Source organism: Dermochelys coriacea, chromosome 12, assembly GCF_009764565.3.
Source record: "Dermochelys coriacea isolate rDerCor1 chromosome 12, rDerCor1.pri.v4, whole genome shotgun sequence".
NCBI classification, from domain to species: domain Eukaryota; kingdom Metazoa; phylum Chordata; order Testudines; family Dermochelyidae; genus Dermochelys; species Dermochelys coriacea.
Genome location: NC_050079.1, coordinates 5,653,429 through 5,663,662, shown reverse-complemented (window position 1 = coordinate 5,663,662; position 10,234 = coordinate 5,653,429). Strand labels below are relative to the sequence as shown.

General features: G+C 48.1%; 1 long non-coding RNA gene across 1 annotated transcript; it reads right to left on the bottom strand.

Annotated features, from left to right (window-relative positions):
* Window positions 1-4,814: 4,814 nt before the first annotated feature.
* On the bottom strand, window positions 4,815-9,208 carry LOC122456258. The gene is made up of 2 exons (XR_006275048.1): window positions 8,893-9,208; window positions 4,815-5,025 (listed from the first exon to the last, which is right to left on the bottom strand). It is a non-coding gene; the product is annotated as an uncharacterized LOC122456258 (long non-coding RNA).
* Window positions 9,209-10,234: the final 1,026 nt, after the last annotated feature.

The following is a 10,234-nucleotide window of genomic DNA, read 5'->3' as shown; positions in this document are numbered from 1 at the left end:
CCTTTCAGGTAGTTGAAAGCAGCTATCAAATCCCCCCTCATTCTTCTCTTCTGCAGACTAAACAATCCCAGCTCCCTCAGCCTCTCCTCATAAGTCATGTGCTCTAGACCCCTAATCATTTTCGTTGCCCTTCGTTGTACTCTTTCCAATTTATCCACATCCTTCCTGTAGTGTGGGGCCCAAAACTGGACACAGTACTCCAGATGAGGCCTCACCAGTGTCGAATAGAGGGGAACGATCACGTCCCTCGATCTGCTCGCTATGCCCCTACTTATACATCCCAAAATGCCATTGGCCTTCTTGGCAACAAGGGCACACTGCTGACTCATATCCAGCTTCTCGTCCACTGTCACCCCTAAGTCCTTTTCCGCAGAACTGCTGCCGAGCCATTCGGTCCCTAGTCTGTAGCGGTGCATTGGATTCTTCCATCCTAAGTGCAGGACCCTGCATTTATCCTTATTGAACCTCATTAGATTTCTTTTGGCCCAATCCTCCAATTTGTCTAGGTCCTTCTGTATCCTATCCCTCCCCTCCAGCGTATCTACCACTCCTCCCAGTTTAGTATCATCCGCAAATTTGCTGAGAGTGCAATCCACACCATCCTCCAGATCATTTATGAAGATATTGAACAAAACGGGCCCCAGGACCGACCCCTGGGGCACTCCACTTGACACCGGCTGCCAACTAGACATGGAGCCATTGATCACTACCCGTTGAGCCCGACAATCTAGCCAGCTTTCTACCCACCTTATAGTGCATTCATCCAGCCCATACTTCCTTAACTTGCTGACAAGAATGCTGTGGGAGACCGTGTCAAAAGCTTTGCTAAAGTCAAGAAACAATACATCCACTGCTTTCCCTTCATCCACAGAACCAGTGATCTCATCATAAAAGGCGATTAGATTAGTCAGGCATGACCTTCCCTTGGTGAATCCATGCTGACTGTTCCTGATCACTTTCCTCTCCTCTAAGTGCTTCAGGATTGATTCTTTGAGGACCTGCTCCATGATTTTTCCAGGGACTGAGGTGAGGCTGACCGGCCTGTAGTTCCCAGGATCCTCCTTCTTCCCTTTTTTAAAGATGGGCACTACATTAGCCTTTTTCCAGTCATCCGGGACTTCCCCCGTTCGCCACGAGTTTTCAAAGATAATGGCCAAGGGCTCTGCAATCACAGCCGCCAATTCCTTCAGCACTCTCGGATGCAATTCGTCCGGCCCCATGGACTTGTGCACGTCCAGCTTTTCTAAATAGTCCCTAACCACCTCTATCTCTACAGAGGGCTGGCCATCTCTTCCCCATTTTGTGTTGCCCAGCACAGCAGTCTGGGAGCTGACCTTGTTAGTGAAAACAGAGGCAAAAAAAAGCATTGAGTACATTAGCTTTTTCCACATCCTCTGTCACTAGCTTGCCTCCCTCATTCAGTAAGGGGCCCACACTTTCCTTGGCTTTCTTCTTGTTGCCAACATACCTGAAGAAACCCTTCTTGTTACTCTTGACATCTCTTGCTAGCTGCAGCTCCAGGTGCGATTTGGCCCTCCTGATATCTTTCCTACATGCCCGAGCAATATTTTTATACTCTTCCCTGGTCATATGTCCAAGCTTCCACTTCTTGTAAGCTTCTTTTTTATGTTTAAGATCCGCTAGGATTTCACCATTAAGCCAAGCTGGTCGCCTGCCATATTTACTATTCTTTCGACTCATCGGGATGGTTTGTCCCTGTAACCTCAACAGGGATTCCTTGAAATACAGCCAGCTCTCCTGGACTCCCTTCCCTTTCATGTTAGTCCCCCAGGGGATCCTGGCCATCTGTTCCCTGAGGGAGTCAAAGTCTGCTTTCCTGAAGTCCAGGGTCCGTATCCTGCTGCTTACCTTTCTTCCCTGCGTCAGGATCCTGAACTCAACCAACTCATGGTCACTGCCTCCCAGATTCCCATCCACTTTTGCTTCCCCCACTAATTCTACCCGGTTTGTGAGCAGCAGGTCAAGAAAAGCGCTCCCCCTAGTTGGCTCCCCTAGCACTTGCACCAGGAAATTGTCCCCTACGCTTTCCAAAAACTTCCTGGATTGTCTATGCACCGCTGTATTGCTCTCCCAGCAGATATCAGGAAAATTAAAGTCACCCATGAGAATCAGGGCATGCGATCTAGTAGCTTCCGTGAGTTGCCGGAAGAAAGCCTCATCCACCTCATCCCCCTGGTCCGGTGGTCTATAGCAGACTCCCACCATGACATCACTCTTGTTGCACACACTTCTAAACTTAATCCAGAGACACTCAGGTTTTTCCACAGTTTCGTACCGGAGCTCTGAGCAGTCATACTGCTCCCTTACATACAGTGCTACTCCCCCACCTTTTCTGCCCTGCCTGTCCTTCCTGAACAGTTTATAACCATCCATGACTGTACTCCAGTCATGTGAGTTATCCCACCAAGTCTCTGTTATTCCAATCACGTCATAATTCCTTGACATCACCAGGACCTCCAGTTCTCCCTGCTTGTTTCCAAGGCTTTGTGCATTTGTATATAAGCACTTGAGATAACCTGTTGATCGCCCCTCATTCCCAGTATGAGGCAGGAGCCCTCCCCTCACAGACCTTCCTGCCTGTGCTTCCTCCCGGTATCCCGCTTTCCCACTTACCTCAGGGCTTTGGTCTCCTTCCCCCGGTGAACCTAGTTTAAAGCCCTCCTCACTAGGTTAGCCAGCCTGCTGGCAAAGATGTTCTTCCCTCTCTTCGTAAGATGGAGCCCGTCTCTGCCCAGCACTCCTCCTTCATGGAACACCATCCCATGGTCAAAGAATCCAAAGCCTTCTCTCCGACACCACCTGCGTAGCCATTCGTTGACCTCCACGATTCGACGGTCCCTACCCAGGCCTTTTCCTTCCACGGGGAGGATGGACGAGAACACCACTTGCGCCTCCAACTCCTTTATCCTTCTTCCCAGAGCCACATAGTCCGCAGTGATCCGCTCAAGGTCATTCTTGGCAGTATCATTGGTGCCCACGTGGAGAAGCAGGAAGGGGTAGCGATCCGAGGGCTTGATGAGTCTCGGCAGTCTCTCCGTCACATCACGAATCTTAGCCCCTGGCAAGCAGCAGACTTCTCGGTTTTCCCGGTCAGGGCGGCAGATAGATGACTCAGTCCCCCGGAGGAGAGAGTCCCCGACCACCACCACCCGCCTTCTCCTCTTGGGAGTGAAATATGTACAACAATTCCAACCACAAATATCTGACTTACACTTTTTGCATGAACTGTAAAAATCCCTTTATACTTCAGAGATTGTATTTTGAGCTATACCACTAAATACATAGTATCACCCAAACACAATACAGTATTCCTCTGGAACAAACAGCGCTTGTTAGGATAATTGCCCAACTTTACATCTGACACAGAAACTTGTCAACCAGACCTTAAAATGCAATATTATTTTACAAAATATAAAACTGGCCACAGTTCCTAGATTCGTAGATCTTAGGAGCAGAAGGGATCACATGGGATCCCCTTGTTGTCCCTCTTGCATCACACAAGGTAAAAAAAAATGTAACTTGTAATTCCTGCATTAAGCCCAAGAATTTGTGGTCATCTCAGGAAGACAATGAGTTTTGATGGAAATGCTTTCAGGGATGAAGAATTCACCATATTCCTTGGCAGGTAGTTCTAATGATTAATTCTCCTCACTGTTGTGTGCCTTATGTCCAGTTTGAGTTTGTCTAGTTTAACTTCCAGCCACTTCTGCATTTATCTGCTAGATTAATGAGCCCCCTGCTTTCAGAAATCTCCCCAGGTAAGTACTGACAGACCATGATCACGTCATCTCTTCATCTTCTTTTTGATAAGATTCATAGATCGAGTGCCTTAAGCCTCTCCCTATAAAACATGTTTCCAGTACTCTAATTATTCTTGCAGCTTTTTCTGAACCCTTCTTGAAATATGGACTCCAGAACTGGACACCATATTCCAGTAGTGGTCTCACCTGTGCTACACACATACGTAATACTCCTGCTTGATATTTCCGTTTATACATCCAAGAATCACATTAGTCCTTTCAGCCACAGCGTCACCCTGGGAGTTCATGCTTGGTTGGTCTCCACCATGACCCCTAAGTCCTTTTCAGAGCTACTGCTTTCCAGGACACAGCCTCCCATCCTGTAAGCATGGCCGGCATTCTTTGTTCCTACATGTTGGACTTTGCATTTGACTGTATGGAAATGTAGATAGTTTGATTGCACCCAGTTAAGCAAACCAGATCATGCTGTATAAAGGTTTATAGGTATAGCCATACTGGCAAACCCTCCTATCACAGATGCAGTTTATACCAGCAAAAAAATGCATTTGCTGATATAGCTTATACTTGTTCCCTATGTGAAATAAACGGTGGAGACAAAAACACTTTTAGACCAGTATAACTGTGTCTACACCATGTATAGAAATGTTGTTAAAAAAAATAATCACATGCTAACCAACAATTCTATTCCGGCAAAAGTTTTTAGTGTACACCTGTCCTTCCTGACCTGTCCTCATCATTATCTACCATCCCCGCAAGGTTTGTGTAATCTGCACACTTTATCAGCGATGATTGTATATTTTCTTCTAAATAATCGATTAAAATAGCAAATAGCCTTGGGTTGAGAACTGATCCCCGAGGTTCTAAAAACACACACAGTTCGTGAGGATTCCCTTGAACAATTCAAGTCTGAGGTCTATCAGTTAGCAGGTTTCTAATCCTTTTTATAGGTGCTACAATAGGTTTTGTATTTTACTGGTTTTTAATCACAGTTTAAGGTATTTGAAATTTGATTTCTCCTTTGTATTTATGTGAGTGTAATCCTTAAAATAGTATGTATGAAAGGGGAAATGATTTCTAAAGTTTCTGAAAGAAAACTTAACTCCGGGCTTTCTGTATTTTTATGTTTTGTGCTCTTTAGGAATTTTGGCCAAAGGGAATCAGCTAATCTCACTGGACACAACTTCATCCAAGGAGATGTACAAAATGGATCCAGTATTTTTCATGTGCACAAGCTGGATTTGCCCTTGGAAAAAACAATAAAAACGAAGAGTCTAGCTAGCCATAAAGCTGTATAAAGCGAAAGCATTTGCTTCATAAAGGAAACTTTTATCAGAATAAATCACACCCTGGAGCTCGCTTGTACTTCCAAAACTTTGCCAGGTGCCAGATGTGCTCCAGGACCAAGAGCTAACATGAGACCAAACATGAAATATCCAAGGTGGAAATCATCAGCCCTAATCCCAACCCAAAGTTGTCAATCTGAATATGGCTGTGAGGTCACAAAAACCAGTACAGAGATGACAAAAACTACCCCAGATCCATGGGGAAGACTTATTTGTGATCTTGGTAGCATGCACTTGTTTCAATAAACTTGGTTTGTCAAATGCTTACCAGTGACTGGGGCCAGAGCTGGATTCTGAAGGGACTTGGTTATAAATACGCACTGAAGAGGTGTACAGGTATCACTTCTGCCTCAGTGCTCTGATTCAACCTGTGACAGACTAAGTCACTGGTAAGCATTTAACAAACCAAGCTTATTGAAACAAGTGCATGCTACCAACCATGAAGGTTGTTTTGCTTGATACCAGCTTGATCATAACAATACTGTGGTGAAACACCTGCTCATGCTGGCAGCTGTGCTTAGTTGTCTAGAACAGAGCATAGGGTCTGAGGGAAGCAGGCTAAGGGTACATCTTTACAACCAAATATTGAATATCTGAAACACACCCTAGATGCTTATGCACCCAAATGGCGACAGGATTCCACTCTGGTTCAGGCACCTGAAAAAAATCTCAGAACTTCGATAGTTTTTAGGTCCAATAAATTACTTTTTGGAAAGCCTTTTAAGTAGGTCTTACCAGTTATTCTGGGGAGACTGGCCCTGGAAATGGTCTAAGGAGTGTGTTGTGTTTATAATGAATACAGATGAAAGTTATTAGGTGGTAATGTGCTGATCAACTGCAATACTCACAAACTACTCTGCCTAGCATGGGAAGCATCACAGGGCTTAACAGGGCTGTGAGATCACATCTGATGGAAGATGGCCTGGAAAACCAAAGCACTTTGCCTCTAGGTATATAATGATTAGTGAAAAGAATCATGTACCAGGGCTGTGCTGGGAAAACAACGAAAATTATATTTCCAAATAATGGGCTAGATCTTCAGTTGGTGTATATCAGAAAAGCTCCATTGATTCCAATTTATTTATTTTATTTCAAAAATGCCATGAGATCTGTTTGTATTTGTGAATTCTTCCTCAGCTTGTATAAGACAGAGGCATAATTTACAAAAGTGTTAAATAATTTTTTTAGGGCTGTCAAGCGATTAAAAATATTAACCACGCAATTAATTGCACTGTTAAACAATAATAGAATACCATTTATTTAAATATTTTTGAATGTTTTCTTCTTTTTCAAATATATTGATTTAAAATACAACACAGAATACAAAATGTACAGAGCTCACTTTATATTTATTTTGATTACAAATATTTGCACTGTAAAAAAAAAAAGAAATAGTATTTTTCAATTCACCTAATACAAGTACTGTAGTGAAATCTCTTTATCATGAAAGTTGAACTTACACATGTAGAATTATGTATTAAAAAAACCTGCATTCAAAAATAAACTAATGTAAAACTTTAGAGCCTTCCAGTCCACTCAGTCCTACTTCTTGTTCAGCCTATCGCTCAGACAAACAATTTGTTTGTTTACATTTTCAGGAGATAATGCTGCCTGCTTGTTTACAATGTCACCTGAAAGTAAGAACAGGTGTTTGCATGGCACTGTTGTACCAGTGTTGCAAGATATATACATTCCAGATGCTCTAAAGATTCATGTATCATGCTTCAACCACCATTCCAGAGGACATGCATCCATGCTGATGATGGGTTCTGCTCGGTAACAATCCAAAGCAGCGTGGACTGATGCATTTTCATTTTCATCATTAGTCAGATGCCACCAGCAGAAGGTTGATTTTCTTTCTTGGTGGTTTGGGTTCTGTAGTTTCCGCATCTGAGTGTTGCTCTTTTAAGACTTCTGAAAGCATGCTCCACACCTCACCCCTCTCAAATTTTGGAAAGCACTTCTGATTCTCAAACCTTGGGTCGAGTGCTGTAGCTATCTTTAGAAATTACACATTGGTATCTTCTTTGCACTTTGTCAAATTTGCAGTGAAAGTGTTCTTAAATCGAACAACATGTACTGGGTCATCATCTGAGATTGCCATAATACGAAATATATGGCAGAAATGGGTAAAACAGAGCAGGAGGCATACAATTCTCCCCCAAGGAGTTCACTCCTAAATTCCCTCTAAGCTGGGCGTCCGGGTGGCCATGCAGCAGCCTATTAAGCGCCACGCAGGCACTCAGGACTGCAATGGGGGGAGATGCCTCTCCCCCAGCCCCGGATCTGCCTCGACTGGGGGAGAGGCACCCCTCTTGTGGCCTCAACACACCCCTGGACCTGCCATGGCTGGGGGAGAGGCGCCTCTCTTGCGGCCTCACCCAACCCAGCCCAAGCCCGGACCTGCTGCGGTGGGGAAAGGCGCCTCTCCCCCCCAGTCCAGGTGCAGCTGCGGGAAGAGAGAGCTGGCGGGAGTCCTCTCTCCCTGCTGTAGCCCTGGGGCAGCCCGCTCCCCAACTCCTCATCCCCAGCCCCACCCCAGAGCCCTTCCCCCTCCCCCCCCACACCCTAACCCTCTGCCCCATCCCTGAGCCCCCTCCCCTACTCTGAACTCCTCGGCCCAAACCCCACCACATGAATTTTGTTATATGCACCAATATGGAGGTGATGTGTGACACATCACCTCCATATTGACAGGTTTCAGAGTAGCATCCGTGTTAGTCTGTATTCGCAAAAAGAACAGGAGTACTTGTGACACCTTAGAGACTAACAAATTTATTTGAGCATAAGCTTTTGGGAGCTACAGCTCACTTCATCGGACACAGAACCACTAACCCAGGAACCTATCCTTGCAACAAAGCCCGTTGCCAACTGTGTCCACATATCTATTCAGGGGACACCATCATAGGGCCTAATCACATTAGCCACGCCATCAGGGGCTTGTTCACCTGCACATCTACCAATGTGATATATGCCATCATGTGCCAGCGATGCCCCTCTGCCATGTACATTGGTCAAACTGGACAGTCTCTACGCAAAAGAATAAATGGACACGGATTTGATATCAAGAATCATAACATTCAAAAACCAGTAGGAAAACACTTCAACCTCTCTGGCCATTTAGTAAAAGACTTAAGGGTGGCAATTTTGCAACAGAAAAGCTTCAAAAACAGACTCCAGCGAGAAACTGCTGAATTTGAATTAATATGCAAACTAGATATCGTTAACTTGGGTTTGAACAGAGACTGGGAGTGGTTGGGTCATTACACATATTGAATCTATTTCCCCATGTTAAGTATCCTCACAACTTCTTGTCAACTGTCTAAATGGGCCATCTTATCACTACAAGTTTTTTTTCTCCTGCTGATAATAGCTCATCTTAATTAATTAGCCTCTTACAGTTTGTATGGCAACTTCCACCTTCTCTGTATGTGTGTGTATTATATACATCTTCTTACTATATGTTCCATTCTATGCATCCGATGAAGTGGGCTGTAGCCCACAAAAGCTTATGCTCTAATAAATTTGTTAGTCTCTAAGGTGCCACAAGTCCTCCTGTTCTTTATATCTAAAACGTAAATTGACCTAGCAACATTGCTCAGGGATGTGGAACATTCACCCCCCAAGAGATGCAGTTAAGCCCCCAGTATAGATATTGCTAGGCCATAAACCTAGCTACCACCTCCCTTCTGTCACTGGAGCAAGTGTCTACACTACAGTGGCAAAGCTGCAGCACTGCAGTGGTAGTTCTTATAGTGTAGACATACCCGAAATCATGTAGGCCTGCTCTGAGCAAGGTAAGATGACACGGTGATTGAAGTAATTCAGAGATTCCAAGGCCCAAAGGGACCATTGTGATCATCTTGTTTGATTTCCTGCATAGCACAGGCCACAGGACTTCCCTGAATTAATCAGACAGAAGTGCCAGCAATCCCTGGAGCCCTGTCTACACCAGCACTCTCACCGGCCTTAACAGCAGCCAGACTAAGCTAGAGGCAGCAAGGCTGGGAAAGCTGAGCAAGGAATTCCCAGTAACAGACGCGGGCACCCGAGAAACATGCACAGGCCCCGCTCGTAGTCCGCAGACCACAGTGAGAGGCCCCTGGTGCCAGGGCTCAAGTAAGGCCTGGGGCAGCGGGGAAGGGCGGGTTTTCGCCGGGGGGGGGCCTGGGGCAGCGGGGAAGGGTGGGTTTTCGCCGGGGGGGGGGCCTGGGGCAGCGGGGAAGGGCGGGTTTTCGCCAGGGGGGGGCCTGGGCCAGCGGGGAAGGGCGGGTTTTCGCCAGGGGGGGGCCGGGGCAGCGGGGAAGGGCGGGTTTTCGCCAGGGGGGGGCCGGGGCAGCGGGGAAGGGCGGGTTTTCGCCGGGGGGGGGCCTGGGGCAGCGGGGAAGGGTGGGTTTTCGCCGGGGGGGGCCTGGGGCAGCGGGGAAGGGCGGGTTTTCGCCAGGGGGGGGCCTGGGCCAGCGGGGAAGGGCGGGTTTTCGCCAGGGGGGGCCGGGGCAGCGGGGAAGGGCGGGTTTTCGCCAGGGGGGGGCAGGGGCAGCTGGGAAGGGCGGGTTTTCGCCAGGGGGGGGCCGGGGCAGCGGGGAAGGGTGGGTTTTCGCTTGGGGGGGCCGGAGCAGCGGGGAAGGGCGGGTTTTCGCCAGGGGGGGGCAGGGGCATTGGGGAAGGGCGGGTTTTCGCCGGGGGGGGCCGGGGCAGCGGGGAAGGGCGGGTTTTCGGCAGGGGGGGGCAGCTGGGAAGGGCAGGTTTTCGCCGGGGGGGGGGCAGGGGCAGCTGGGAAGGGCGGGTTTTCGCCGGGGGGGGGCAGGGGCAGCTGGGAAGGGCGGGTTTTCGCTGGGGGGGGGCCGGGGCAGCGGGGAAGGGCGGGTTTTCGCCAGGGGGGGGCCTGGGGCAGCTGGGAAGGGCGGGTTTTCGCCGGGGGGGGGGCCGGGGCAGCGGGGAAGGGCGGGTTTTCGCCGGGGGGGGCCGGGGCAGCTGGGAAGGGCGGGTTTTCGCCGGGGGGGGCCTGGGCCAGCGGGGAAGGGCGGGTTTTCGCCAGGGGGGGGCCGGGGCAGCGGGGAAGGGCGGGTTTTCGCCAGGGGGGGGCAGGGGCAGCTGGGAAGGGCGGGT